Here is a 6,591-nt window from a genome sequence, read left to right as displayed (position 1 = left end):
TTTCTTTCATGCACAACAAATCCTACTTCATGGATAAGCACCTACAGACATATGTCCATACACATTTCATACCTACATACATACATGCATACATACTTACTTACATACATACATACTTACATACATACATACATACTTTATTCCTTTGTGTACATTCAATCCCATTTAATACATACGTACATACTTTCATATATGTATACTCATACATCTATTTACATACACCCGAAAACATATATGCAAACATAAACACGTCTATACGTACATGCTTACATACTTACATTAGTTATACAATGCATATAATGTAGTTAGATAGCCTTTACACAAGTTTGGAGTTGAAGAATGCGAAAAATATGAAAGAACCAGCGATTGGCGCAAGAAGAAACCTATCTGGCGCAACCTTGTGCCAGTTCAGGCGCAATACAGAAGACACCAGTCAGGGGCGCAACCTTGTGCCAGGGGGGCGCAACCTTGCGCCTGGTTCAGACCTGCACTTTCAGCTTCACGAATTTTTACAATTTTGGTCATAAGTTTCTCATTTCTTGTCCGTTTTACGATCCATTTCTTACCATATGATCGTAATTTGGTCCTCTATCATACGGACTCAAAATCTAACATCCGAACTAAGGAAGTTGTTAACTTATATGCTTTCGGCTTAATATTCATTTACGAATTATTTGACCCATTCATATTTTTATTACTAAAACTCGCATATCTCGGACATTCCTCAACCAATTTACTCAAAACTTATTTCTATTTGTCCATAAGACATGTTCTTACATTATTGGCTAAAAGTCTTTACCCCGGGTCTTTAATCTTTACGTGTTTCATTACCATTACAAAACTTAGGCACATTTATTCGACCCGTTCGTATATATGTGAAACAACTCTTTTATTTAAAGTCAAAGCTAAGCCTTTCGACCATTAACCTAAGTCCCCATTTCTCGGTTAACACACTTGAAATAAATTCTATCCTTTACACAATTATAATACCTTCATCGTCACTTATGCAAATCATACCAAAATGAGTAAACCCTCATTTTGACCCATTTGATCGACTTAACGAAAACCTTTACTTCTACATACCCATACCTTTCTAAACTCAAATATCATACCTAAATATCTAGTACATAACCGTGCTTTACTATATTAAGGAGTGATTCCGGATAATCACTCACTTGGTACTAATACTTGATTTCATCATCAAATTCACATTTCGACACAATCACTAACATTTATCATGAAAGGAATCTCTTTACTACTAAAGAGGGAGTCCGGGAATTACTTACCTTACACATCCGTATTTGCGTTTGCTTCCTCATGTCCTCTTGATCCGTTAGCCTCTCATGCTTCCATCCATCTTGACATAATTCCTATACTTTCATTTCATTACATCCACGTTTTTGTTAGCATACAAAATTATACATAAGAACGACCATATTAATTTACATTTCACATTCGGCTTTCATTAATCATTTCAACAATCATATGGTATACTCATAGTGCAATACTCATTTAACCACATGATCACTTAGTTACATGCACACACCATACTAGAAACCTCCATAATTCTACACTTGCACCATGATCCATGCTTAGCAACGAACTATATCTAAATGCACTTCTCATGTTAGTTTACTATCAAACGCCTCTTTATCACATTCTATATCTAATTACCACTTTCTTGCATACAATTTCACCTTCTAACTTCACCTAGTCATTTCATCAAACACTTGGCGTGCGTACAAGTTTTTAAACATAATGTACAAGTATTCTTCATACTTTTTCTTCCTAGTTCTTGTTTTCAATCATCTAAAATACAAAATATCAATTCAATTTCATACCATGTTCAACAAAATTAACAAGGATTGATCGCACACAACATAATCTACCAAGGATTTGAACAAACGTTGGACATGGGTGACATACCCATGTCGCCATCCTCACCATCAATGGTGGTTTCACCACTAAACATCAAACTACTCAAAACCATTCATAATCCAAGTTTTATTCGTTGATTCTAACACCTCCTCATACTTAATTTCATATGAAATCAAAGATATATCACATAACCATGCTTGCAAAAATCATTAAATCAAAAACTATGACTTACCACATGTTTAGCAAGGCTAGATGATCATGTATTAAGGTCCATGCATAAGATTTAGCCTTGATTTCCATTCCAATTTGCTGATTTTTGAGTTGTTAGGATTTGTTCTTCCCCCATTTCTCCTGTTCTTCACGTCGCACACACACACATCCCTGATGTGTGTGTTTGTGTTAACCGTTTTTTTAATTTTATTACTTTCCCACTTGCCCAAGTTTGGTCCCTCAATATTGAGCATTTTACTTTATGGTTAACCTTTGTTATAATGCATTCTTAACTTAAGCCAAGAGGTCACTTACATTCCAACTAGGTTAGTATTCCTAGTTATTATTATTTCATGCTATTTAATAGAAGACATACTAGCAATTATAAAAATAAGGATTTTGGGGCGTTACAATACACTCAAGAAAATCAAGAGCAATGGTGATATATATGCGGAGTAGACACCAAAAAATAAACACTCAAAAAATGGCTACAATTTAAGGAATATGTTTAGTGATGGCATCAGATTTCTAATTGATTAAGAAAGGGCTGGTGGCAAGAAAAGCTGCTTCCAGGAGGTTGTCAAGTGTTTTCGCTCGATGATTCCATTCATGGGTGGTGGGTTTGGCCCTTGTTCCTGTAACTCGAATCCTAGCCCGGTATATTACACCATTGTGAACCTTACACCTTTTTTACTCTCTGATCGAGGTTCTCGGCATTGAAAAATCTTCGTAAACTAAATCACACGTGTATATGTTGACATTTAAGAGATATACAGTCAAGAAAATCAAGATCAATGGTGATATATATGCGGATTAGACACCAAAAAATTTGAATGACCAAGGTCGATGTGCCAACCACCGTGACACCGGGCGCTGTGGCCAAGGTCGACTACTCGACCGCCGCCAGCCCCTTGGCTCTCCCAGATGCGCGGAAACCCGACCTTCACCCGCCCGAAGGCACGACAATGGAATAATCGGTAAAACCTCGCCTCCCATCCAAGACGAACCGACAACACCCGTATTCGCCCTTCACCTGGATGTCGCAGAAAATAATGGGGAGAGTGAGAGTCGAACCTGGGTTACATGAAACACCAAGTCTTTCCCTAACCACTCCACCACTACCTCATTGGCACATTGTTCCTTAACTCATTCAGGGTTGGTCATGGATAGAGTCATCAACTACTCATATATTGTTTTGTTAAAAGTTTGATTCGAATAAATGAGCTAGAGCTTCAAATATTGGTTTCGGGTTATTTATTACAACTCTAAAGCCGCTTACTAGTTACGCCCCTTGTAACATCACTCCCATAGTGCCCCCAACGCTGGTTCTAGGGCATTACGGGTGGCTTCACAAGGCAAATAACGAGTGTGACTTGAGTGGTGGGGGCCACCTTGAGTGAGCCAATCAGATTTTTTTTGGTTTTTTCTTTAAAGGGGACGCTAAACCACATCATCAATGTTAAAGGGGACGCCATTGTTACCACAAACCCTCCATAGCACTCATTGTTGGGTTGTGGAGGATTTGACTAGAGAGTGTCAAAGCAACTAATAACCCAGATGACCAGGTAACTCGTCTGGGTTATGCCTCAAAAAAGCAACTGATAACCCAGATGACCAGATAACTCGTCCGGGTTGTGACAACTGAAAACCCAGATGTTGGGTTGTGGAGGTTTTGTTTGTTACTATAGCTTAAAGTCAACAACCCTAATTGTACCCCATATAAATACTTCTCATTCATGTACTGTAGCTTTTGAGCACCTAATACATAGAAAGAACTAGTTGTGGAGAGTGGATGTAGATCAAGCTTGATCGAACTACTATAAATCTTGTGTTTTTGTTCTTGTGATTTAGAGTGTGTGAGTGTGTGAGCTTGCTGCATATTGTTCTAGTGTTTGTGTGAATCGTATTCTGACCTAACAACTAGTATCAGAGCTCGGGCTCTTGATCGATTCACACGAACTAGGTAAGAGGTGTAGAAGAAGAACACTTACCTATTGAAGAATAAGCTGTGGTCTTGGGTTTCAGTCACAGTCACAGTCGCAGACATCGCGATTAGGGTTTCTGAACCAGCCACCGCTAGCACAGCCGCCGCCGCCGCCGTCAGTTCCTAACTCCGATTAGGGCTCCGATTAAAGACTTCTGTTGCAGATTGCGACTAGGGTTCCGATAACCCAGTAGCCGCCGCCTCGGGTTACAAAAGAAAGACCATTGTTGCTAGATATCACATCTAGGGTTCCAAAATCGAAGATTAGGACTTTGATTTTGCACTTTGGTGCCTGAATTTTGTGAAGTGCAGAGAGTAGGGTAGGAAGAAGAAGAAGAAAATACAGAAGTGTTTTTTTATCTTTCTTTTAGGGGGGAAATTAAGTTTCCTTTATCTGCAAAAAGACCCCTCAACCTTTGGCAAGGATCTTATCAACCTAACAACTCAGAGAAACAGAATCGTACGCCAGTTATCAGGTGTCATTTGTTTCAGATTGTTTCAGTGCTGATTTTCTCAGTTTTTTTTCAGTTTTAGTTTTGTTTAGTCGTGTTATTTGTCATCATGGCAGATGACGGGAAGGTGCAAATCGAAAAGTTTGATGGGAAGAAGTTTGGCTGGTGGAAGATGCAGATTGAAGCACCACTTTGTCAGAAAGACTTAGATGTAGTGCTCGAGGATGAAAGGCCAGAAAAAATGCTACCAACAGATTAGGATAGGATGGATAAGAAAGCCAGAGCAGTGATAACGCTTTCTCTATCGGAGAATGTTGCATTCAATATCCAGAAGGAGACCTCAGCTAGAGGAATGATGGCAACATTATCGAATATGTATGAGAAGCCTTCTGCAACGAACAAGGTTTATCTTATTCGAGAGCTTGTGAATACTAGGATGAGGGAAGGTGATTCAGTTACAGTGCATATCAATAACTTGAACTCGATCTTGTCTCGTTTGGTGTCTGTTAACATCAAGTTTGATGATGAGGTCCAAGCCTTATTGTTATTGTCCTCATTACCCGATAGTTGGTCCGGAACCTTAACTGCTATTACGAGCTCTTCAGATACGAGTAAGTTTATGTTTGTGAAGATGCGGGATCTTCAACTAGGCGAAGATGTCAGAAGAAGAACTCAGGTGGATCATCGGGTGATTTAATGCATGTTGGCAGAGGAAGGAAGAATAAAAGATGTAGTAGCAGTAAGAACAGAAAGAGGAGTTAGTCCAAGGCTCGAAATGATGTAACATGTTGGAACTGTAAAGAGGTTGGACATTTCAGGAATCAATGTCCAAACGATAAGAAAGAAGTTAACGCTATAGTAGACCACTCAGATGATGAAGTTTTGATCTGTAATGTGGAGAGCAGTGTGGATTCCTGGGTTATGGATTCGGGTGCTTCATTTCACGCTACCCACAACAGTGAAGCACTACGGAATCTTAAAATTGGGTATTTTGGTAAGGTACGACTTGCAAATGATGAAGTCTTAGATGTCACAGGCACGGGTGATATTAACTTAGTTACTTCAGTCGGATCTACTTAGCCTTTGAGAGACGTGAGAGTCATTCCAGGCTTGAAGAAAATGCTTATTTCAGTCAGGCAGCTAGACGATCAGGGTCATGAGGTTAAGTTCGGTGGTGGACAGTGGAAGGTAACTAAGGGAAATTTAGTAGTTGCACGTGGCAAGAAGAGGGGCTCATTATACATGGTCAGTGTACCGCCTGAGGGAGAGGTTATCCCAGTTCAGAAGAAGACCAAGATCCGGTTCATAGAATCTCGGGGGCAGAAGAAGGTTTGTTTTGCAGGATACAAACCCAGAGTCACATGTCAGATTCAGGTTGAACGTGATAGGAAATGTTCAGAGAAACCAGTCAAGGGTTTTCGTGGCAGTGGGAGCACAGATAGTGCTTCAGTTAGAGCTCCCAAACGACAGTGGGTTAAGAGAACTCGTATTCCAGTGGTGAAAGTCTCTCCAGTGAACTACCTGCTTATGATGGAGAGTGTTAGTTCTCATGTTTTCTCAGAGTCTGGCAGTTTGTTTAAGTGGGAGCCAGAAGGGACAGAGAACAAGTCACGGGTAGTGACTGATGAGTTGAAGCTCAGTGGGAGCTTCAACGAGCCTTCAGGTTAATTGATGAGGAGGTCATCCTCAACTAGTAAAGATAAAGAGTTTACAGATGTACTTATGAATATGAAGTTGCATGGAGTGTAGTTTGAAGTTGCCAAAGCCTCCAAGTGGGAGATTGTTGGGTTGTGGAGGATTTGACTAGAGAGTGTCAAAGCAACTGATAACCCAGATGACCAGGTAACTCGTCTGGGTTATGCCTCAAAAAAGCAACTGATAACCCAGATGACCAAATAACTCGTTCGGGTTGTGACAACTGATAACCCAGATGTTGGGTTGTGGAGGTTTTGACTAGAGCAGAGGTTTTGTTTGTTACTGTAGCTTAAAGTCAACAACCCTAATTGTACCCCATATAAATACTTCTCATTCATGTACTGTAACTTTTGAGCAGCTAATACAAAGAAA

This window comes from Helianthus annuus, chromosome 13, assembly GCF_002127325.2.
Source record: "Helianthus annuus cultivar XRQ/B chromosome 13, HanXRQr2.0-SUNRISE, whole genome shotgun sequence".
Taxonomy (NCBI): Eukaryota; Viridiplantae; Streptophyta; class Magnoliopsida; order Asterales; family Asteraceae; genus Helianthus; species Helianthus annuus.
Note: the sequence above shows the minus strand (reverse complement) of the source record.